At 40.9% G+C, this 25557-nt stretch overlaps 1 protein-coding gene and 2 pseudogenes across 3 annotated transcripts in view; 1 reads left to right on the forward strand and 2 right to left on the reverse strand.

Moving 5' to 3' along the window:
• SEH1L (SEH1 like nucleoporin) overlaps positions 1 to 25557 on the forward strand; it is a 72667-nt gene that overhangs the window by 2992 nt on the left and 44118 nt on the right. The gene's annotated exons all lie outside the window — the stretch shown is intronic.
• Positions 6496 to 15361, reverse strand: LOC119035831 (proton-coupled zinc antiporter SLC30A2-like; annotated as a pseudogene).
• Positions 21353 to 21869, reverse strand: LOC128627983 (protein tyrosine phosphatase type IVA 2-like; annotated as a pseudogene).

The following is a 25557-nucleotide window of genomic DNA, read 5'->3' on the forward strand; positions in this document are numbered from 1 at the left end:
CATATGGTATCTGTCTTTTACTGACTGGCTTATTTCACTTGGTATAATACTCTCCAGTTCCATTCATGATGTCTCAAAGGGTAGGAATTCCTTCTTTCTTTGTGCTGCATAGTACGGTATTTCATTCTATACATGTACCACAGTTTTTAAATCCATTCATCTACTGATGGGCGCTAAGACTTCCCAACACTTGACTGTTATATGTAGCACTGTTATGAACATAGGCATGCAAAAGTTCTTTTGAATTGGCCTTTCAGCATTCTTAGGGTATAATCTCAGCAGTGGAGTCACTGAGTAAAAAGGCAGTTGCATTTTTAATTTTAAAAAAATTTTTTTATTGATTATGCTGTTACAGTTGTTCTATTCCCCCTTTCATTCCCCTCCACCCTACCCCCCATCACCACCATTACCCCCCCTTTAGTTTATGACCATGTGTCTCAAGTCCTTTAGATTCAATGTTTCCCATGCTATTCTTGCCCCCCCCATCTATTTTCTATCTACTGTCTATGCTACTTATTTTCTGTACCTTCTCCCCCCTTCTCCTCCTCCCACTCCCCTGTTGCTAACCCTCCTTGAGATCTTCATTTCTATGTTTCCACTCCTGATCTAGCTGTCCTTTTAGTTTGCTTTTGTTTTAGGTGTGGTTGTTAATAACTGTGAGTTTGTTGTCCTTTCACTGTTCATGTTTCTTTAACTTCTTTTTCCTAGATAACTCCCTTTAACATTTCATATAATAAGGGCTTGGTGATGATGAACTCCTTGAATTTGATCTTATCTGAGAAGCACCTTATCTGTCCTTCCATTCTAAATGAAAGTTTTGCTGGATAGAGCAATCTTGGTTGTAGGTCTTCGGATTTCATGACTTGGAATACCTCTTTCCAGCCCCTTCTTGCCTGTAAGGTCTCTTTTGAGAAATCTGCTGACAGTCTGATGGGGACTCCTTTGTAGGTGACTGTCCCCTTATCTCTTGCTGCTTCTAGGATTCTCTCCTCATTTTAATCTTGGCTAATGTAATGATGATGTGCCTTGGTGTGTTCCTTCTTGGGTCCAACTTCTTTGGGACTCTCTGAGCTTCCTGGATTTCCTGGAAGTCTATTTCCTTTGCCAGATTGGGGAAATTCTCCTTTATTATTTGTTCAAATAAGTTTTCCACTGGTGGCTGTGCCTTTCCCCCTTCTGGTACCCCTATAATTCGGATGTTGGAGCGTTTAAAGATGTCCTGGAGGTTCCTAAGACTCTCCTCATTTCTTTGAATTCTTGCTTCTTGACTTTTTTCTGTTTGGCCATTATTTGCTTTCTTCTGGTCCACTCCATTGATTTGAGTCCCAGTTTCCTTTTCATCGCTATTGGTGTCCTGTGCAATTCCATTCATTTCAGTTAGTTTCGCCTTCATATATTTGTCTAATTTGTGGGTATAATCAACCAGTTCTGTGAGGATCCTGATGACCAGTGTTTTAAACTGTGCGTCTGAGAGTTTTGCTATTTCTTCATCACTTAGATCTATGGGCTCTGCGGCTTTGAGATCTTCTTGTGACATTTTTGGTCTGTTCTGGCCCTTTAAGTGTGAGAAGGGCCCTAGGACTCCCAGGTCGCTGGGTCGTGACGCTGTAGGTGGGGGCATGGTCAGAGCGGGGGAAATGGCGGCACCCTCTGCTGTTTCTCACAGCTGGGTGGGGATTAGCGTCTTAGGTGGTTCCCCTGGGCTGGGCCAGTCAGAGTCGCTGGGTTATGACGCTGTATGTGGAGGGTGGGGTCAGAGCAGGGAAATGGCGGCGCCCTCCACTGCCGCTTGCTGTGGGGACCCGCTGGGTTCTGGTCCAACCGCCCACTCCCTCGCCTGTCCGCCCGCGCACAAATGCACGACCACAGTCAACACGCAGCACCGCTCCTCCGCTGTCTCCCCCGCAGTCGCTCACCTGGTCGCTCGCTCGGTCGCTCACTAGGTCCAATCCTGCGCCTGGATTCCGCGTCTGAGTCCGTCTGACCGAGTTTTCCTGTGCAACCCACTTCACCAGCCGCTGGTTTCGCCCCTTACCAGTCAGGCTGAAGAATTTGTTGTTAACGGACTTCCGAAAAGTTCAATTTTCCGTGTTCTGGCTGTGTTTTTTGTTGCTAATATTTAGTTGTCTCTAAACTTAGTTGTGTGAGAAGGCATGGCACATCCACCTATGCCTCCATCTTGGCGGAAGTCCCTCCCATTTTTAATTTTTTGAGGGAATTCCGTATGTTTTCCACAGTGGCTGCACCAGTCTGCGTTCTTACCGACAGTGCACTACGGTTCCTTTTTCTCCACATTTTCATCAGCACTTGCTGGTTGTTGATTTATTAGTGATGGCCATTCTGACTGGTGTGAGGTGATAGCTCATTGTGGTTTTAATTTGCATCTCTGGTGGCCAGAGATGTTGAGCATTTTTTCATATGTCTGTACAGGGCCCTTTGTATGTCCTCCTTGGAGAAGTGTCTGTTTAGGTCCGTTGCCCATTTTAAAATTGGATTGCTTGTCTGCCTGGTGTTCAGTCGTATGAGTTCTTAATATATTTTGGTGTTTAAACCCTTGTTGGTGTATCATTGGCAAATATATTCTCCCATAGTCAGGTTGGTTTCCTTTCAATTTTGATGGTGGTTTCTTTAGCTATGCAGAAGGTTTTTAATTTGATGTAGTCCAATTTGTTTATTTTTCCCTTATTTCCTTTGCCCTAGGACACAGGTGACAAACACACATGGCCCTGCACCTTTGTTTTATCTGGCCCTGCACCTTGTTTCTACCCAGCTGCAGTGCCGATCTCTCGCTTAACTGTTACATTGGACCCTTTGAAGGCGACTGTGAGGCTGATGTGGCCCCCGGTGAAAAAGAGTTTGATACCCCTGCCCTAGGAGATGTATCAGCAAAAATATTGTATATGGGATGTCTGAAATTTTACTGACCGTTTTTTCTGCTATGACTTTTATGGCATCACAACTTAATGTTTAAGTCTTTTATCCATTTTGAGTTTATTCTGGTGTATGGTGTAAGATGGTGGCCTAGTTTCATTTTTTTACATGTACCAGTCCAGTTCTACCAACACTGTTTCTCGAAGAGCTTATTTTTACTCTATTTTATGCTCTGTCTTCTTTGTCAAATACTAATTGACCACAGAGACATGGGTTTATTTCTGGGTTCTGTATTCTGTTCCATTGATCCATCTGTCCCTTCTTATGAGCACAATACCAGACTGTTTTGATTACAGTGGCCTTATAGTATAGGTTTGATATCAAGTATTGTTGGTTGTGATCCCTCTTATTTGTTCTTCTTTTTAAAGATTGCTGATGCTGTTCAGGGTGTTTTGGGGTTCCATACAAATTTTTAAAGTATTTGTTCTGATTTGTGAAATATACCATTGGTATTTTACTAGGAATTGTGTTGAACATATAGATTACTTTGGGTGCTAGAGACATTTTAATGATGTTAATTTTTCTAATCCATGAACACTGTATATGCTTCCATTTATTTGTATCTTCCTCAGTTTCCTTCTTCAATGTTCTGTGGTTTTCCAAGTACAGGTCTTTTACCTCCTTGGTTAAATTTATTCCTAGGTACTTTTTAATTCAATTTAGTTTTTTGTTGCTATAGTAAGTGGGATTTTTTTCTTAGTTTCTCTTTCTGATAGTTTTTCATTATTGGTGTTCAAAAATACCACCAATTTCTGAATATTGACTTTATATCCTGCTACCTTGCTGAATTCACTTACTAGGTTTAGTAGTTTTTTGGTGGACCTTATAGGGTTTCTTATGTACACTATCACTTTTGCAAATAATGAGTTTTACTTCTTCCTTTCCAGTTTGGATTCCTTTTATTTCTTATCTGATCTCTGTGGCTAGAACCTCCAGTACTAGATTGAATAAGAGTGGTGAAAGTTGATGCCTTTGTCTTGTTCCTGATCTTAAGGGAAACACTTTCAGTTTTTGCCCATTGAATACGATATTGGCAGCAGGTTTTCCATATACGGCCTTTATTATGTTGAGGTATACTCCCTGTAGTCCCACTTTGCTGAGTATTTTTATCATAAATGGGTGTTGGATTTTATCAAATGCTTTTTTTTGCATGTGTTGATATGATCATATCATTTTTGTATTTCATTTTGTTTATGCAATGTATTACATTTATTGGTTTGCTAATATTGTATCATCCTTGCATCTCTGCAATAAATCCCACTTGATCATGGTGTATAATCTTTTTGATGTATTGTTGGATCTGGTTTGCTAGTATTTTGTTGAGGATTTTAGCATCTTTGTTCATTAGAGATACTGGTCTATAATTTTCTTTCTTGTGTCTTTAACCTGGTTTGGGATTTAGGATAATTCTGGCTTTGTAAAAAGAATTTGGGAGTCTTCCCTCCTTTTAATTTTTTTGGAATAATTTGAGAAGGATAGCTGTTAGTTCTTTGAATGTTTGGTAAAATTTGCCCGTAAAACCATCTATCTGGTTCAGGGCTTTTGTGTGTTGGTAGTTTTTTGATTACTGCTTAAATTTCACTAGTTGTTATCAGTCTACTCAGGTTTTCTGCTTATTCCTGATTCAGTTTTGGGAGATTGTATGTTTGTAGAAATTTATCCATTTAGCCCAGTTTGTCTAGTGTCTTGGCATGTTATAGTTGTTTGTAGTGACTTCTTACAATCCTCTGTTTCTGTGGTATTGTTTGTAACTTCTCTTTTGTTTCTGATTTTATTTTGGTCCTCTTTTTTTCTTGATGAGTCTGGTTTAAAACTTTGTCAATTTTATTTATCTTTTCAGAGAAACAGCTCCTGGATTCATTGATCCTTTGAATTGGTTTTTTTTTTTGTTTGTTTGTTTTTTGTTTTTTTGTTTTTTTTTAGTGTCTATGTCATTTAATTCTGCTTGGATCTTGATTATTTCCTTCCTTCTGCTTGCTCTGGGCTTTTTTGTTGTTGTTGTTCTGGTTCTTTTAGATGTATCTTTAGATTGAGATTTTTCTGTCTTCTTTAGGTAGGCCTATGTTGCTATGAACTTCTCTATCAGGACTGCCTTTGCTGTGTCCCATAGCTTTTGGGTGGTTGTGAGTTGATTTTCATTTGTTGCCAGAAACTTCTTGATTTCTTCCTTGACCTCATTGTTAACTTATTCATTATTTAATAACATGTTATTCAGATTCAATGAATTTGAATGTTTTTGAGTTTTTTTTGTTGAGGTCGGTTTCTAGTTTCAAGCTATTGTGACCTGAGAAGGTGATTGATATGATTTCAGTTTTCTTGAGTTTGTTGAGGCTTGTTTTGTGTTCTACCATGTGTTGTCTCTCTCTCTCTCTTCTTTTCCAAATTATAGGAGAAAGTTTATTTAGAAAGTTACAGAGGTAGTAGAAGGGCCTTTGGAGCTTAGGAGATGCACCTGGGGGGGTGGGGAGAAGAATGAGAAGGGAAAGGCACAGCCTCACTGTTTCTTCATCTTGAGGGTTTTAAGTTTTTTAAATGTTTATTGATTTTAGAGAGAGAGGAAGGATAAATAGAAACATCTGTGGGAAAGAGAAACAAACATCAGTTGGATCAAACCCACAACCTGGGTACATGCCTTGTCCAGGAATCAAGCCACCAACCTTTTGGTGTATGGGACAATGCTCAACCAATTGAACCACCAAGCAGGGCCATCTGGAGGGCTTTAAATGCTGGAAGTTTAGGGGAGGGTCTCAATACAATATTCTCTAGCTTTATGCTGATGCACCAAAATGAGATCGATTTCCCTCACTGCATCCTTGGTTGTGGTTGGCACAAATGGCACTAATTGGATTTTTATTATCTATCACCCCAAGTAGGGTAATTTAAGCTGTTTACCCTTTGGTTGGGGAGAAGTGTAAACCATTTGCATCCTTGGTTGGGGAAGATAGGATTTTGTGATTTACTAGATGGCTGTAAATGGCCTGGCAATTTAACCGTCTCAGTTTTCCTGTTCCACTTGTCCTGGCCCACTAGCCTGTTTCACAACTCCTCAAACCCCATGACCTCCTTAAATCAGGCCATTGTTAGAGGCAGAGGAAGGGGGCCCTGTTCCAGACTTCTTTACAGAATTAAGGCAAAGGCCAGATAGACCGAAAGGGAAATTAGGCATGTAGGCAGAGGACTTTGAAGCCAGGCTCCCCTCCAGCACTCCTCATTGTGCCTCACTTTCTCTGAGGCTGATAGTAAGACAGCATTGGCTGAACATTAGGCTCAAACCTAGCCCCTACAGAAACTAACCCTGGAGTGGGAGGAGTAGTTGGATTACACTAGCTTTACTCTCTCTTAGTTCCCACCCTGGAGCTGGCTGTAGTCAGATGGGGGAGATGGGAAGAGCCTCATTCCTGGAGTGGGCAAGGCTCCTCCACACTGAACATGGAGCTAAGATCAGGAGAGAGAGCTGGTTTATAACACAACCAAGGTAAACAGAATGCTGGCTGGGCTCGAATGACACTCAGCCCCACCATTTCCAGGTCCTGTCTATACTCCAGTTGACACCTGGCTAGGCAGTCAATCTAAGGGTCCCTGGCATGCTTAACAATAGTCTTTCATGTCTTCAGAGTAGTACACAATCTGGATGGTTGTGGTGTAGAAAGAGAACTTCCCCTGTAGGTGGTCACTGGCTGCCTTCAGCATAGCCTAGGCATCTGTGTTTTGAGTGATGGTGATGTGGACAGACAATACAGGCTGAGTCACAGTCAGAACCCAGATATGCAGGCTGTGCAAGGCTTCCACCCACTCTACCGACAGCAGCATATCTTGAACAGCTGCGAAGTCCAAGTCTTTGTGGGTCCCTTCTGTTAGCACCAGGATCATGTTTCCTAGGATGGTCAAGGTTGTCCCCAGACCAGGAGGGAAAAGAGGAAGGTACAGAGGGGGTCTACATAGTTGTACTCTGGCTTGAAGTATAAAATATAGGCTGCCACCAGGATGCCCAACCTCTGTAGCAGGCCTCCTGTCACGTGGATAAAGGCAGTTCAGACACAGGGATTCTTCTGCTGCTGGTTGATGTCATGTCTGTGTCCATGGTTCTGGCTGTGCCTATAACCAGACTGGTGAAGAGTCAACCTCATTATGATGTTCATGGCCACAGCGCAGCTTACCGTTATCAGCATGGTCCTTCCCTTGATCTTATATTCCCCAGATCATTAGCCACTCCACTACCAGGTACATCAGTACCCCAGTCATGACCCAGATGGACAGCACAGAGAGCAGGCTCCCAGGATCTCAGCTCACTGTCAGCCAAAGTTAATGGTCTTTGTGGCTGGCTGAGAGGATATCCAGAGAGAGAAGTGGCTGATGAGCATGCTGGCAAAGTCAGTGAGTGGATAGGCTGCATTGGTCATGATTGCCAAGCTATGTGCTAGGTACCCACCAGTGATTTCTCCAATCATGAACACCAGGCAGATGGCAGAAGCCACATAGAGCTGGCAACAGCCCTGTTCCTTGGGGTCATGGTTGACTGTTAGGACCCTCCTGAGCATGACAGTAATGGTTGTTTTCCATGGCCAGCTCAATGGATGGCAATTCCAAGTCATGTAGGGACACAGAAATCTGGCCAGCTCCATCCCGCCACAGATTCTATGTAAGACTGAGCCACAGGCCTGGCATCCAACAGATGCTGCTTATCCGTGGCTATGTGGTCTATATTTGAGAATGATCCATGTGCTTCGAGAAGGATGTGTTTCTGTTTCTTTGTGGTGAAATGTATAAATATCAATTTATAGAAGATAAATATCTAGAGTATCATTCAATTCTGTAATATTTTTGTTGATTTTTTGATTGGAAGATCAATTCATTGTTGACAGTATAGGGTGTTGAAGTCTGCTACAGTGACCGTATTGGTGTCTATCTCTTCCTTCAAGTACTCCAATATTTTCTCTATATATTCAGATGCACTTGTATTAGATACATATGTGTTTACAACAGTATAGCCTCATGTTGGACTACTGCCTTAAATATTATGTAGTGACCTTTTTTGTCTGTTTTGAAGTCTATTTTGTCTGATATAAGTATTGCTTGTTACCCCAGGTTTTTTTCATACTCACTTGTATGGAATATTTCCCATTACTTCACTTTCAGCCTGTGTATATCTTTTGTTTTTAGGTGGGTCTCTTGTAGGCAGCATATGTGTGGGTCATGTTTGCTTATCCACTCAGCTACTCTGTGTCTTTTGATTTCATTTATTTCATTTACATTTCCGGTTATTAATAGGTACTTATTCACTGCCATTTTCCCCCTTTGTACCTGTGTTTCTTCCCCTACACCCCCACTTCTTCTTCTTTTTTTTTTTTTGGAATTTTCCCCAACGTACTTTTAAAAAAAAATTTAGTTATTTTTCAACTACAGTATTCTGTCTTTTATTCCCATCCCACCCCCACCATGCTCCACACCTCCTTCCCATTTCCACCCCCCTTAGTTGTTGTCCATGTGTCCTTTATGCTAGTTCCTGTAAATCCTTTCCATTTTTCCTCTGAAATTCCCTCCCCTCTGGTTGCTGTCCCCCTGTTCTCTATTTCAGTGTCATTGTTTTTATTTTGCTTGCTTGTTTGTTTTGTTGTTTACCTTCCTGTTAAAGGTGAGATCATATGGTATTTGTCTTTCAACACCTGACTTATTGCACTCAGCATAATGTTTTCCAGCTCCATCCATGTTGTTGCAAAGGGTAGTAGCTCCTTCTTTCTCTCTGCTGCATAGAATTCCATTGTATATATGTACCACAATTTTTTGACCCATTCATTTACTGATGGGCACCTAGGTTGCTTCCAGCTCTTGGCTATTATAAATTGTGCTGCTATGAACATTAGGGTGCACAGGTTCTTTTGGATTGGTGTTTTAGGGTTCTTAGTATATAATCCCAGCAGTGGAATTGCTGGGTCATAAGGCAGGTCGATTTTTATTTTTCTGAGAAAATTCCATACTGTTTTCCACAGTGGTTGTACAAGTATGCAATCCCACCAATAGTGAACTAGGAACCCCTTTTCCCCACAACCTCTCCAACATTTGTTGTTTATTGATTTGTTTATGATAGCCATTCTAACTGGCGTAAAGTGGTATCTCAATGTGGTTTTAATTTGCATCTCTGATAACTAGTGATATTGAGCATCTGTTCATATGTCTCTGGATCCTCTGTATGTCCTGTTTGGAGAAGTGTCTGTTCAAGTCCTTTTCCCATTTTTTAATTGGATTATTTGTCTTCTTAGAGTGGAGTCATGTAAGTTCTTTGTGTATATTGGAGATTAAACCCTTGTCTGAGCTATTATTGGCACTTATATTTTCCATTACACTTGGTTGTCTTTTTATTTTAATACTGTTTCTTTAGCCACGCAGAAGCTTTTTATTTTGATGAGATGCCATTTGTTTATTCTTTCCTTTATGTCCTTTGCTCTAGGGGACATATCAGTAAAAAAGGTGCTGTGTGAAATATCTGAGATTTTCTTGCGAATGTTCTCCTCTAGGACTTTAATAGTTTCACGGCTTATATTTCAGTCTTTTATCCACCTTGAATTTATTTTGGTGTATGGTGTAAGTCGGTGCTCAAGTTTCATTTTTTTGCACGTAGCTGTCCAGTTCTCCTAACACCATTTGTTGAAGAGGCTATTGCTAGTCCATTTTATGTTGCTGACTCCTTTGTTGAATATTAATTGACTGTAGAGAGTTGGGTTTATTTCTGGGTTCTCTGTTCTGTTCCATTGGTCCATGTGCCTGTTTTTATGCCAGTACCAGGCTGTTTTGATTATAGTGGCCTTGTAATATAGCTTGATATCAGGTATTGTGATTCCTCCTACTTTGTTCTTCTTTCTCAAAATTACGGCTGCTATTTGGGGTCATTTGTGGTTCCATATAAATTTTTGAAGTGTTTATTCTATGTCTGTGAAATATGCCATTGGTACTTTAATAGGTATTGCATTGAATCTGTATATTGCTTTGGGTAGTATGGACATTTTGATGATAATTCTTCTAGTCCATGAACAAAGTATATGTTTCCATTTGTTTGAGCCTTCCTTGATTTCTTTCTTGAGTGTTGTGTACTTTTCTTCATACAGGTCTTTTACCTCCTTGGTTAGGTTTATTCCCAGATTTTTTTTTTTTTTTTTTGCTATATCAAATGGTATTTTTTTTTTATTTCTGCTTCTGCGGATTTATTGTTAGTATATAAAAATGCCTTTGATTTCTGGATATTGACTTTGTAACTCGCTCTTGTACCAAATTTATTTATTAGTTCGAGCAGTTTTTGAGTAGAGTCTGTAGGATTTTCCATGTACACTATCATGTCATCTGTAAACAATGACAGTTCCGTTTCCTTCTTTCTGATTTGGATGCCTTTTATTTCCTTTTCTTGTCTGAGCGCTGTGGCTAAAACTTCCAAAACTGTATTGAATAGAAGTGGTGAAAGTGGACATCCTTGTCTTGTCCCTGATCTTAATGGAAAAGCTTTTAGTTTTTGCCCATTGAGTATGATGTTGGCTGTAGGTCTCTCATATGTGGCCTTTATTATGTTGAGGAATGCTTCCTCTATTCCCACTTTACTGAGTGTTTTTATCATAAATGGGTGTTGTACCTTATCAAAAGCTTTTTCCACATCTATCGATAGGATCATGTGGTTTTTGTCTTTGCTTTTGTTTATGTGATGTGTTACATTTACTGATTTGCGAATATTGAACCATCCTTGCATTCCTGGGATGAATCCCACTTGGTCATGGTGTATGATCTTTTTGATATATTGTTGGATGCGATTTGCGAATATTTCGTTGAGGATTTTGGCGTCTATGTTCATCAGCGATATTGGCCTGAAGTTTTCTTTCTTTGTTGTGTTTCTATATGGTTTTGGAATTAGGATGATGCTGGCTTCATAAAAAGAGTTTGGGAGATTTACATCATTTTGGATTTTTTGGAATAGTCTGTGAAGAATAGGGGTTAGTTCTTTCTTAACTGCTTTGTAGAATTCTCCTGTGAAACCATCTGGTCCAGGGCTTTTGTGTGACGGGAGTCTTTTGATTACTGCTTCAATTTCATTTGCTGTTATTGGTCTCTTCAGGTTTACTGCTTCTTTTTCATTGAAAAGTCTTCTCTTTCATTTTGGAAGATTGTATTTTTCTACAAATTTGTTCATTTCCCATAGGTTTTCAAATTTCTTGGCATACAGTTCTTCATAGTAATTTCTTACAATCCCTTCTATTTCTGCGGTATCAGTGTCATCTCTCTTTTATTTCTGATTGTGTTTATTTGTGTCCTCTCTCTTCTTTTCTTGATGAGCCTACTTAAAGGCTTGTCTATTTTGTATATCTTTTCAAACAACCAACTCCTGGATCCATTGATCCTTAGAATTATGCTTTTATTCTCCATGTCATTTAGTTCTGCTCTGATCTTAGTTATTTCCTTCCTTCTACTTGCTCTGGGCTGTCTTTGTTGTTGTTCCTCTAGTTCTTGCAGGCATGGGGTTAGGTTTGTTTGAGATGTTTCTATCTTCTTTAGGTAGGCCTGTATTGCTATAAACTTCTCTCTCAGGACTGCCTTTGCTGTGTCCCATAAGTTTTGGGTTATTGTGAGTTCGTTTCCATTTGTTTCCAGAAACTTTTTGATTTCTTCCCTAATTTCATTCTTGACCCATTCATTGTTCAATAGCATACCATTCAGTCTCCATGATTTTGGGTGCTTTGGGTTTTTTCCTTTAAGGTTGGTTTCCAATTTCAGTCCCTTGTGGTCAGAGAAAATGCTAGGTATGATTTCAGTTTTCTTGAATTTGTTGAGGCTCGTTTTGTGTCCTATCATGTGGTCTATTTTTGAGAATGTTCCATGTGCATTTGAAAAGAATGTATTTAGCTTCTTTGGGATGAAGTGCTCTATATACATCAGTTAAGTCCATTTCTTCTATGGTGTTGTGTCATGCCGCAATATCTTCGATGATATTTTGTTTAAAAGATGTGTCCATTTTTGACAGTGGGGTGTTAAAATCCCCTACTATAATTGTGTTGCTGTCAATATCTTTCTTGAAGTCCTCTAAGATTTTCTAGATATATTTGGGTGCTCCTATGTTTGGTGCATATATATTTACGATGTTAATGTCTTCTTGGTGGATTCTTCCCTTGAATATTATGAAGTGACCTTCTGGGTCTCTCTTTATGGCCCTTTTTTTGAAGTCTATTTTGTCTGATATGAAAACTGCTAACCCAGCTTTTTTTTCTGGTCTGTTTGCTTGGAAAATTTGTTTCCAGCCTTTCACTTTTAGTCTGTGATGGTCTTTTGTCCTGAGGTGGGTCTCTTGTAGGCAGCATATGTGTGGGTCATGCTTTCTTATCCATTGAGCTATTCTGTGTCTTTTGATTGGATCATTTAATCCATTTACGTTTAAGGTTATTATTGATAGGTACTCATTCATTCCATTATTGTACCTGTGTTCCTCTGTCTCTCTCTTTTCCTTCCTTTCCTTAAAGCAGTCCTTTTAACTTGAACAGACACTTCTCCAAGGAGGACATACAGAACATCCAGAGACACATGAAGAGATGCTCAATATCATTAGCTATCAGAGAAATGCAAATTAAAACCACAATGAGATACCACTTTACACCAGTCAGGATGGCTATCATAAACAAAGCAACAAACAACAAATGTTGGAGAGGTTGTGGGGAAAAGAGGTCCTTAGTTCATTGTTGGTGGGATTGCAGACTGGTACAACCATTATGGAAAACAGTATGGAATTTTCTCAGAAAAATAAAAATCGACCTGCCTTTTGACCCAGCATTTCCACTGCTAGGGTTATATTTTAAGAATCCTAAAACAGCAATTTCAAATAACCTATGCACCACAATGTTCATAGCAGCACAATTTACAATAGCCAAGAGCTGGAAGCAACCTAGGTGCCCGTCAGTAAATGAATGGATCAAAAAATTGTGGTACATATACACAATGGAATTCTATGCAGCAGAGAGAAAGAAGGAGCTACTACCCTTTGCAACAACATGGATGGAACTGGAAAGCTTTATGCTGAGTGCAATGGGGCAGGTGTTGAAAGACAAATACCATATGAACTCACCTTTAACAAGAAGCTAAACAACAAAACAAACAAGCAGATTAAAAACAAAGACACTGAAATAGAGAACAGGGGGACAGTGAGCAGAGGGGAGAGGGAAGGGAATTTAAGGGGAAAAAAGGGGAGGGATTTGGAGGAACAAATAGGAAGGTCACAGGGATGAGAACTAAGGGTGGTGGAAATGGGAGGGAGGTGGGGAGCATGGGGAGGGGGGGCTGGGATGGGAGAAATAGACAAAAAACTCTACTTAAAAAATAACTAAATAAATTTTTTTAAAAAAGCAGTCCTTTTAGTATTTTTTGTAGGGCTGGTTTTGTGGAGGTGTATTCTTTTACACTTTTGTCTTGGAAGCTTTTTATTTGGCCTTCTACCTTGAGTGAGAGCCTTGCTGGGTAAAGTAGCCTTGGTTGTAGGCCTCTGGTTCTCATTACTTGGAATATTTCTTGCCATTGTCTTCTTGCTTGTAGTGTTTCCATTAAGAAGTCAGTAGCTAACCTTATTGGAACTCCCTTTTATGTTACTTCCTTTTTCTTTCTTGCTGCCTTTAAGGTTCTCTCTTTGTATTGGAATTTTGCTGTTTTAATGATGATGTGTCTTGAAGTGGGCCTCTTTGGGTTCCTCTGGATTAGGACTCTGTGATTCCTGCATTTGTGACTTTTTCTCTCATCAAAGTAGGGAAGTTTCCCCTCATTATTGTGTCAAATAGGTTTTCTATCCCTTGTTGTTCTTATTTTCTTTCTGGTATTCGGATATTATTACGTTTCATATTGTTTTGCATTTTTCTTAATCCCTCTTCATTATTTCTGAGCCTCTTTTCATTTTCTTGCTCTTTCTGGGAGTTTTTTTCTACCTTGTCCTCCAACCTACTGATCTGATCTTCTGCTTGATCGATTCTGCTTTTGATGCCTTCAGGTGTGTTCTTCAATTCCGAAATTGAATTCTTCATTTCCTCTTGTCTCTTGCTGATAATTTCCATTTTCTTTTTCATGTTGATATAGTTTGCAGTGAGTTCATTATAGCTCCCCTGTAGTTTCTGGTAGCTCATTGTGAGCTCTTTGCTTCCTGATAACCAGTGCTTTGAAGTCAATATCTGATAGTTGGCTTGCCTCTATTTTATCTAACGTTCTTTCTGGGGCTTCAGCTTTTTCTTTCATTTGGGGATTGTTTCTTTGTCTTCCCATTGTTTGTGAGACTCTTCTTGTTAGCCTCAGCTTCTTAGCTTGATCTGTTCTGACTCCCTGGATTTATGTTGTGAACTTCTGTGGTGGAATGCCTGTGAAATTCAGTGGTGCAGTCTCTTTCGGTTTTCCTGTCTTTCTCTGCTTCCACCTACTCAAATATGCAGGAACTTTTGGCTTCTCTCCTACAGCAAAGTGAAATTTCTCTCTCTGACTCTACTGTTGGGAAGCCTCTTCTTTGGGTCCATCTCTAGTCTTTTCATATTTTTAAGTTGTTTGTGTCTTGTGGGTAAAAGAAAGAAAAGGAAAGAAATTAAAGAAGGAAAAAAAGGCAGGGGAATGGAGGAAAGAGTGATAAGTTTGGAAAGAAACGAAGAAGGAATAAAACAGAAAATACGAAAAAATAGCAAAAGTATTGAAAGGTAAACCATTAATAAAATTTTAAAAATAACAGATTACTTAAAAAGAGAAAAAAAGAAAAAGAAATGGAAAGGAAAAAGAAAGAAAAAAATAAAGAAAAAAAAGTCGCCTGTTGGTTTCAGACTGGCCAAATCCGTTTTTCTGGCTGTAGCTGGCTGAGGGTCAATTAATGTGTTCTTTCTGCAAGCCCTCTATTAGGAGCCATACCATCGCCACCTCTCCCCAGCTCCCTATGATGGGCATCTAGGAGTTCCTCACAGTGCTCTTTTCCCAGGGGTTACCACTGTGGGTTGGGTTGCGGGGTGCACGGACGCCTGCACCGGCCAGGCTGCCTGGTTCCCATGGGATTGAGCACAGACCTGCCCCATTTCTGTGGGGGAACTCCAGGCCCTGCGCCCAACCTCGGGTTCGCTGCCAGGCTGAGTGAGGTGCAGACCAGGCGGCTGTGTCTATTGGAGTCATAGCCCCACACTGTGCCTATCAGGTCTCCGGGGCTAGTGACCACTGAGTCCGAGGTTGAGGCCCTTTGTCCTCAGCACCGTCTCTGCCAACTCTAGCAAACAAGTATCTCCCGGCGCCCAACCTTGCTTGGCCGGAAAGGGAGGGTGTTGAGGGTCCCAGCTCTCTCTCAAGGACCCCTCAGCTGGCCCAGGACTTCCAAAGAGTCCAAGGTAGATGAACTGGAAGCTGAAAGCTGATCTAGGGCTGGGTGTCAACCTGGACACAGTGGGCTCACGTCAAGGCGCATCGTGTATTGGTCCCCGGACTGTGCACTGGCTGAAAACCCTTCTGCTCCTGTCTTTGTTCCAGTCCCTTTGGCAGGCCCAGGCCTCCTGACAAATCCAAGGGAGGGAGATGCATGGGAAACCGATCTGGAGCGCTGGTCACCCACCAAGGTGCGCTGTGCACCAAGCACTGGTCCCTGGACTGTGCATCCCCTGAATTTCCTGCTATTTTTGTCTTTGTTCCTTCCCCAGGAGTCTACTGTACTGCTGCTGTCTCCCTACCATCTGGGTCCTCCGTGACCGTCAAGATTTCTGGTCCCTTATTTTCATATATGCTGAGCGACTGCTGGCTGCCTGGCTTCTCCGCTGCCAATTGGATAGGATTCTCTTCCTTGTATACAAGGAACTGGAATCTGCTGCATCCTACTCCGTCGCCATCTTGCCCCCACTTCTTCTTAAAGCAGGCCTTTTGCATCCCTTGCAGTGCTGGCTTGGTGGAGATGTACTCTTTCAGCCTTTTGTCTGGGAAGCTCTTTAGTTTGCCTTCCATTTGAAATAATAGCCTTGCTGGATAGAGTAGCCTTGGTTGCAGGTCCTTGGTTTACAGTATTTGGAATATTTTATGCCAGTTCCTTTTGGCTTATAATGTTTCTGTTGAGAAATCTGCAGGTATCCTTATCAAAGCTCCCTTGTGTGTTACTAGCTGTTTCTTTCTTGCAGCCTTCAGGATTCTTTGTTTTTAAATTTTGCCATGTATCTTGGAGTAGGCCTCTTTGAGTTCATTTTGATTGTGACTTGCCATGCTTTCTGGACTTGGGTGACTTTTTCCCTTACCTGGTTAGGGACATTTTCTATCATTATTTTTTCAAACAGGATTTCTGTCCCTTGCCCCTTTTCTTATATTTTCTGGTGTCCCTGTGATGTGAATGTTTGTATGTTTCATGTTGTCCCAAAGTTCCCTTAAACTCTCCTTGTTCTTTTTGAGGGTTTTCTTTTTTCTTTTTTTTTTTCATTTTGTTACTCTTCCTGGGTGTTTTTTTCTACCTTGTTTTCCAGCTGGTTGATTCGATCATCTGCTTCATCTAGTCTGCTTTTAATTCCTTCTAGTGAGTTGCTTCTTCATTTCTAGCCGGTTCTTATTTAAGGTTTCTATGTCCTTTTCCATGCTGTTGTGGGTCTCTCCATTTTCCTTATAGTTCTCACTAAGTTCTCCTTGAACATCCTTAGAACCATTACTTTGAACTCCGTGTGTGATAAATTGCTTACCTTGATTTTACTTAGCAGTTTTTCTGGAGATCTCTTCTTTCATTTGGAGGGTTGTTTCTTTGTTTCCCCCTTTGTTTTCTTGTGTTTGCTTCTGTGCATTTGATTGATTTGCTTTGACTTTCTGTCTTGTGGAGTGGCCTAGTTTGTTCGGAGTCCTGTGGGACCCAGTGATGCAGGGTCCTTCATCTCCTGATCTGGATGCTCTAGGAGTGACCTCTGTGTGGGTTATGTGGACTCTCCAGTTGTATTTGAGTCCTGATCATTATTGGCTCTTTGGTTGGTGGGAACTCCTCTCTGGCTGGCTGGCTGCCTAAGAGGCACTATCACCAACACGTGTTCTACACTGTTGAATAGGTGCTGGCAGAAAAAAGCGTAACAACACAAAACACCAAAACAAGACCTCCCACACAGCAATATCAACAACAAGAGAACAAAGAGTAATAATAGTGGCTTGCACAGTGTGATAGTAGAGGAAGGAGAAAAGGAGAATAGAAAAAGTAACAAAAATAGTAAAAAGAGAGAGAAGGGAACAATGATCAAAGGTAAAGGTAGAATAGAAGATATGAAAGAAATTAGAGCACCAACCATAAAAGGAAAAGCAGATAAAAAGATAAGTAAAAAGGTTATGGAAAGGAAAATATAGCTAAGATAATGAAAAAAGAACCAAGTGGATTTGCCTCAACATAATTTAGGTCTTGTCTTCTGTTTTCTCCCTTTGGATACTGCTCTGATGTCTGAGTCTGGTGTAAACCAGTGTCAGGTGCTGTCCACCCCTGGCCCTTGGCTGCCTTTTTGAAGCTATAGGCGATCCATATTTTGTGGCTGATTCCTCTGGGCTGGTCTGCTCCCAGGGTGAGCCAAGCTGCTCTGCAAAGCTGGCTTTTAATCAGCATTGGGACAATGGGTGTGTCAGCAAATATCCCAGGTTACCACAGAATCTGCCTCTGTCTGTTTCTGCTTGCTGGCCTATTGTCAATCTTAGACTAATCTCAGACCTGAGTATTTCTGAGGGAGCTTTTGGCTACAATGAAGCTGTGATGCTGGGATCTCCTGTTGCAGGTGCCTTTCAGACTACAGGGAAGGTGGTGGGTATGTTCCCCCTCCCCTGAGCTAGTCTGAGTCTGGGATTATTTCCCTGTACTCAGCAGGGCGGGGCCCCTACTAGGCTTCCAGAGCCCAGATTTTGGGTCTGCCAGATGCTAGCAGGGTGTTCCTGTGGTTCTCCTGTGAGGGGGAAGCACCAGTCTGTTCCCCAGAATAATGTATGGATTGGCTGTGATCTACTGCCAGTCTCTGGTGATCCCTGAGTATGTTTATGTTACTGTCTCCTTAGCAAGGGTTAAGATGCAGGATGGGAGAGAAGAAAAAAAAAACCAACAAAACAGAACACCAAGACAGAGCAAAAGGGAAAAAAGAATAAAAGATTGCTGAGTTGAGTAAACAGGGTTTCAGAGGTTGTGGTGAGGGGATTTCCAGAGGGTGGTGGGAGCAGTATCTCACAGGGTAAGGTAATTAATTGATTTTCCCCTGGGAGGGGCTAGCTCTTCTCAAGAAAGATGGCTGCTGTAGAGCTTGAGTATATCCGGGCCCTCAAAATTGCACAGCCACTTGCCCAAGACTATCCCAGTATCTACTACTCCAGATTCTTATCATGTGGCTCCAGTTCACACCACCCTCCCTCCCCTTGTTGGGTAGCTGCAAACACAAAGCCTGTGCTTTGCCCCTTTAAGGAAAAAAAAAAAGAGATGGTGGGTTTGTCTTCAGATTTCACCTACCCCCAGAACAGAAAGTGTTTACAGAGTAGACTCGATCTCCTGATCTGGATGATCTAGGAATGTCTCGTGTGTGAGTTATGTGGACCCTCCTATTGTTTTGGGGTGCTGATTCTTACTGTTCTATTAGTTGGTGGAAACTTTTTTCTTTCTGACTAAGGGCTTAACCCCTACCACGTCCACCTCTGCCTTGAGAAGGCTTCTAGGTGTGGGTTGGTTCCCCAGTGGGGGCATATATTGGAAGTCACCTTTTGTTGCTTCTCTCTCACACCAATGCCTCTCCCCAAATCAGTAGATTATATCCTGTATGCATTATCTTCTTCCTAGTCTCATATCATCCTGATGGAGTAGAAGGGAAGGAAGAGTCCAGCAGCAAAATCACATAAATGGATGGTGGCGGGACGCTCATGCCGCTCCCTTCAGTGAGTCTCAGTCTCAGGCTTCCGCTGCTCTGTTCCTGCTATGGTCTCTGCAGCCAGCGCTGACCAGCTACCTCTCTCTACCCCTTTATTCCTGGCTCTTTGGCCAAATCACAGCTTCCTCAGTGAGACTCTCTCCCATTTGTAGTTCCAGTGGCTCCTGGGGTGGAGGTGTAGTTGCTCCGGTGGCTTCTTCCCAAGGAGGATACTATAATTTCCTCAGATTGGCTCCTCCTCCAAATCAGTGCAGCCAAATGTGCTGGGCTGGGTGACAGTGGCTGCATCTCTGCCAGGAGAGCCTGGGCCACCTGCCCTAGAGTGTTCTTACAGGTGGCAGGCATTTGCACACTCACATGCACACCTGCACACTCATCTCTACTCACATGCACTCACACCCACTGTCACTCACACTCAGCTACATTTTTTAGTTGCTTGCTCTGTGATTTAGCTGTAAAACTGGTCCAGGGCTGGGAGCAAGTGGACAGAGCTTCCAGCTACTCCGTAGCTATCTTGGAACCCCTTGAAGTGTATAATATTAAATGAAGAGTACAAGATCACCTGATTGTATCCTTCAACTTGCTGTGTTGGTATAGCCTGGTCATAACTGCTTCCCGTAAAAGAGCAGAAAAATGGTTTTTCTTGATCAGTACGTTGAACCCAAAAAAGAATCAGCAAAAGTGATGCTACATCAATTTCACTAGCAACGCAGTTCTTTTGCCACTGGTTGGGCTGTTGTATGCCTCTCTCCTACCCTGTTAGGCTTGTGGACACACACTTACTAGGCCATTGTTGGTTTTATCTGATAAAGAACCTAGTAAGAAAATTACAAGGCAATAAGTGGATAAACTGAACTGTACATATAGGGGGTAGTTTGGAAAATACCCATAACAGGCATTTCTCAGGTATGAAATAGTGTGTCTTGGCTGCTACTTTGACTGTTCCTGAAAACTCAGGATACAAATAAGTCCTAAAATAAAAATGTTAAACTCACTAGCATTCCCTTACATCATTAGACAGAAAATCAGAGTATTGCTACATACAACCCATGATTTTAAAAGGTGTAGAGTATGTGCTAATGCTGCCTAGACACATCTTCAGTGATGAACTGGAGTACTCCCCTACAGAAAACAAAAGTTTCTGGCCCTGGCTGGTGGGGCTCAGTGGATTGATTGCTGGCCTGTGAACCAAAGAGTTGCAGGTTCAATTCCCAGTCAGGGCACATACATGGATTGCTGGCTACTCCCCCAGTAAGGGGCATGTGAGAGGCAACCACACATTAATGTTTCTCTCCCTCTCTTTCTCTCTTCCCCTCTCTATAAAAATAAAGAAAATATTTTTTAACAAGCACATAAAAGTTTCTGGCATACCCACTATGCTAGTGGGTTTCATTAGTTGGAAAAGAAAATTCTACTCTTGGCTAAATTCTTTGAGAAAAAGGTACTCCTGTTAACATGTCACTTCAGAATAACTTACCAAAACAAAAACCTAAACAAAAGGTTTGTTTAGTCTTGGCTACTTTGCCTAATGTTGTATAGAGTTTTCAAGAAGAGAAATTAACATGAACACTCCATTATCAGCAAAGACTAAAAACCACCTGTACCATATATTTATGCCACTGTTTTTGTTTATGTTTTTTCAAGTACCCAGGTGGGTTTAAAGCTGCCAAACTGCATGCACATCTATAGCAAGAAGGGCTTCTGTTCCATCTACAACTTGTATCAGAGAAAAAGAGGAACAGGGAAAGGAGAGAAGAGAGGAAAATTGTAGCCCCCATCCCCTACCCCAAATAAAAAAGAAATTCCATTAACAGGGAAATCTGTGGCACGCATAATGGAAGAGTGTGTGTCCAAAAACAGATGGTTCTGCACAGGTCTCTTGGTTGTCCTTAGAGACCTTTTTTGAAAAAATTACAAAACGAGATTTTGAAATAATTCAGTAATGGCAGAAATTCAAATTCCAATATTAAGCAAAATCATTGTTGACCAAATTAATTCCTTTTGTCTCTTTTTCTTTCTTTATTTTTTAAAAAATATTTTATTTATTTATCTTTAGAGGGGAAGGGAAGGAGAGAGGGAGAGAAACATCAATGTATGGTTGCCTTTCGTGTGTCCCCTGCTGGGAACTGGCCTGCAGGGAACTGGTCTGCAACCCAGGCATGTGCCCTGACTGGGAATCAAACCACAATTGTCTGGTTCACAGGCCCGTGCTCAATCCACTGAGCTACACCAGCTAGGGCCTCTTTTTCTTTATTTTTATTGTTAACTCTATTGCAGATGTCTGTCCCCCCCGCCACACACACACACCTTGCCCTCATCCTCCCAGTTCCTGTCCTTTCCCTGTGGCCATCATCATAGTGTTGTCTTTTTTTCTCTCTTTTCTTAAACATTATGTTTATGTTATAGAGGGACTTCTTTTTTGTTTGCTTTTTTCCAGTCATTAGGAGAGTGATTGAGGAATAGTGAATCCATTACTACATTGATGAAACACTTCAGGTTCCAGATTCATATTTCCAGATGCCAAGAGTTCCCGTAAATGCCACAATCAAGCCAGCCTTTGTTTATGTTTCTTTCTGTTGAACACAGCAATGCGCATTGGTGTCTAAAGTGTTAACTGCATCTTATTAGGTCAGTATTTCTTTAAGTAAAGCAGGTGTTTGGAATTGAACGCTCCCATTCTTTTTGTCTTATAAAACTGAACTGCATCTTTATACTTTATTCCACACTTAATCAATTAGCACAGGTGCCCTTCCCAATCCCACAGCGCAATGCATTGCAACATGACAACATGGCTCTTGGTAAAATTTGGTTTAGTCAATCATCCACTATCTGATTAGGGGGTGGTGCACCATCATCAAATGGCCAATCTAGAATTGGATTCCTTTTTTTTCAACTGGAGCTTTATGATATGTAGCATCACAAACTCAAACCCAAGTTGTTATTTCATACTTAATATTGTGAACTTGTTGAGGATAGCATTGGTAGGGTTGTTATCAGAAAATGCATGTTCTCATAGGAGAGCTCCACAGGGGTTGGATGGTTCAATATTGCAAGTAAAAAGTGTGAGTGTGCATGCATGTGTGAGTGTAATATGGAAAAATGGAAAAAGAAATCTGTAAATCTAGAAGTGTTTCACAGCAGAAAACATTAGAAAGATCACTAAAATGGCTATTAGCAGTGTTTTTTCTAATTCAACTTATTTATTCTTAAAAACTTCTCTTCAAGATAAGCAGAAGTATTTAGAATGCACTTGAATCTCAGTTCAACTTGGGCCTTAATGTCTAAAAATGGGTATCTCCAGACTTCCCCCCGAATCTAGCCACATACAAAGTTTAAGCAGCCTTTACTACATTTAGGTATTAGTGGGACAAGTTAAAAGTGTAGGTCACTTTCCACTTTTGTTTATTTGATGCTTACTTTTATTGGGGTCATTAAAAGAAATATGCTTGCAATAAAGGAAAAACAAAAAAACCCCAACTCTTTTTGAGTTCTGTCTCTGTGTCCAGAGTCTTTAAGACATTGTTAATTATGATACATAGAACGCCCAAGTTCCTTGTCAGTAAAAATGCTTTGCTGAGCTTGGCAGAAATCTGCCCTCATGCTCGGAATTGCCATAAATGTGCAATATATATTCCAACAAAAACCACTTGCTAGCAGTTGGAGACAGGGTGTTGATGTCCAGTGACGGGGGTGAGGAAGTGCCTTTTTCCTCAGTCACCTTGATGTCAGCAGTGATGATGACTACCCACTACTAGCCTTGGTGACACCTACCCCGTGGCACCTCAGGAGATGGGCCTATGGCAGCAGTGCATGTTCATGATTTGGTCTTGCTGCTACTCCCATTGCTTCCCTCACTGCCCTGTGGCACTGCGTAGCTGCACATTGCATTTTGAGGGCTGCTCTTTTGTACACTGCCATTGAGAGTATTGATTGGATATTGGCACCTATGTCAGGTATTATCATTACATTTTTCCTCTTAAAAATATATATATATTTAAAGATCTTATTTATTTTTTAGAGAGGGAAAGGTGGGGAAACATCAGTGTGTGATTGCCTCTCACATGCCCCCTACCAGGGACCTGGCTGCAACCCAGGTATGTGCTCTAGACTGAGATTCAAACCAGGGACCCTTTGATTTGCAGGCTGGTACTCAACCACTGAGCCACACCAGCCAGGGCCCCTTTAAATATTTTTATGTAGTAAAAAAATACATAAAGTAAAATTAATCATCTTAACCATTTTTAAGTGTACGGTAAATGGTATTAGGTACAGTCATATCTTTTTGCAGCCATCTACCTGTAGATCATTTTCATTTTGCAACTGAAACTCAGTACCCATTAAACAGTAACTCCCCATTTTCCCCATTCTCTGGTCCCTAGCAAACACCTTTGTGCCTCTATGGGTTTGACTACTTTTAAGTACCTCATGTAAGTGGATCATACATTTTTCTTTTTTGTAATTGGATTATTTCAATCATTGTAATGTCTTTTAATGTTGTAGTATGTGTCAGGATTTATTTTAAGGCTGAATATTCCATTATTTCTATTGTATTACCACATTTTGCTTATTTACCTGTCCATGGACCTGGGTTGCTTCTATGTTTTAGCTGTCTTGAATAATGTTGTTACGAATGCGGGTGTACAAATATCTCTTTGAGACCTTGCCTTTTATTGTTTTTATATTAAATTTATTGGTGTAACATTGGTTATTATTATATGTTTTAGATATACAGTTCAATAATACGTCATCTTCATTTTGCATTGTGTGTCCACCACCCAAAGTCTGTTACCATATATTTGATCCCCTTGATCCTCCCTCCTCTGCCCTTCCTCTCTGGTAACTACTGTAATGTTGTGCTGTGTCTAGGAGTTTGTTTGTTTGTTACTTGCTGTTTTGTATTCCACCCGAGTGAAATATGTTTCTTGTTCTTTTTTATCTAACTTATTTCACTTAGCATGATACTTTCAAGATCCATCCATGTTGTTGCAAATGTCAGTATTTCATCTTTTCTTATGGCTGATTATTATTCCATTGTATATATGTTCCACATCATCTTTATCCAGCCATCTGTTGAAAGACACTTTTACGTTGATTCCCTGCCTTGGCTATTGTGTGTAATGCTGTTGTGAATGTAGAGGTACATATATCTTTACAAATAAGCGTTTTCAAATTTTGGGGGTAGATACTCAGAAGAGGGATTGCTGGCTCATATGGTAGCTCCATTCTTAATTTTTTTTTGAGGAACTGCCAGACTGTTTTCCATAGAATCTGCATCAAATTATATTCCCACCAGCAGTGAATGAGGGTTTCCTTTTCTCCACATCCTTTTCAACACTTACTTCTTGTGTTACTGGTAGTAGCCATTCTAATAGGTGGTATTTCATTGTGATTTTGATTTGTATTTCTTTTATACCTAGTGAAGTTGAGCATCTTTTCACTTATCTGTTGGCTATCTGTATGTCTTCTTGGGGGAAGTGTTCAAGTCCTCTGCCCAGTTAAAAAAAAAAAGTTTATTTATTGATTCTAGAGAGAGAGAGGAAGGGAAAGAGAGAAACATTGATATGTTGTTCCATTTGTTTATTCATTCTTTGGTTGATTTTTGTATGTACCCTACCGGGGATCAGACTCACAACCTTGGCATATTGGGACAATGCTCTAACCATCTGAGCTACCCTCCCAGAGTCTGTGCCCATTCTTTATTTAATTGGATTGTTTTGTGGTGGTGGTGGTTGTTGTTGAGTTGTATGAGATCTTTGTTTATTTTGGATGTTAGCCCCTTTCGAAGGTATCATTTGCAAATATCTTAGCCTGTTCAGCTCGTTGCCTTTTTGTTTTGTTGGTTTCTTTTTCTTTCTTTTTTAAAAATTATATTTTACTGATTATGCCATTACAGTTGTCCTCAGTTGTCCTATTCCCCCTTCATTCCCCTCCACACCCCTCCCCCACCACCCCCCCTTTCGTTTATGCCCATGTGTCACAAGTTCTTTAAATTCTATATTTCCCATACTATTCTTGCCCTCCCCCCTATCTATTTTTTACCTACCATCTATGCTACTTATTCTCTGTACCTTCTCCCCCTTTCTCCTCCTCCCACTCCCCTGTTGCTAATCCTCCATGTGATCTCCATTTCTATGGTTCTGCTCCTGATCTAACTGTCCTCTTTATTAGTTTGCTTTTGTTTTAGGTGTGGTTGTTGATGACTGTGAGTTTGCTGTCCTTTCACTGTTCATCTTTTTTATCTTCTTTTTCTTAGATAAGTCCCTTTAACATTTCATATAATAAGGGCTTGGTGATGATGAACTCCTTGAACTAGACCTTATCTGAGAAGCACTTTATCTGTCCTTCCATTCTAAATGAAAGCTTTGCTGGATAGAGCAATCTTGGATGTAGGTCTTTGGATTTCATGACTTGGAATACTTCTTTCCAGCCCCTTCTTGCCTGTAAGGTCTCTTTTGAGAAATCAGATGAGATTTCTCAGGTGTGATGAGAACTCCTTTGTAGGTGACTGTCCCCTTATGCCTTGCTGCTTCTAGGATTCTTTCCTTCATTTTAGTCTTAGCTAATGTAATGATGATGTGCCTTAGTGTGTTCCTTCTTGGGTCCAACTTCTTTGGGATTCTCTGAGCTTCCTGGATTTCCTGGAAGTCTGTTTCCTTTGCCAGATTGGGGAAGTTTTTTATTATTTGTCCAAATAAGTTTTCCACTCATGGCTGTTCCTCTTCCCCTTCTGGTACCCCTATAATTTGAATGTTGGAACTTTTAAAGA

This window comes from Artibeus jamaicensis, unplaced genomic scaffold, assembly GCF_021234435.1.
Source record: "Artibeus jamaicensis isolate MK-2021 breed Jamaican fruit bat unplaced genomic scaffold, CSHL_Jam_final contig_511, whole genome shotgun sequence".
Taxonomy (NCBI): domain Eukaryota; kingdom Metazoa; phylum Chordata; class Mammalia; order Chiroptera; family Phyllostomidae; genus Artibeus; species Artibeus jamaicensis.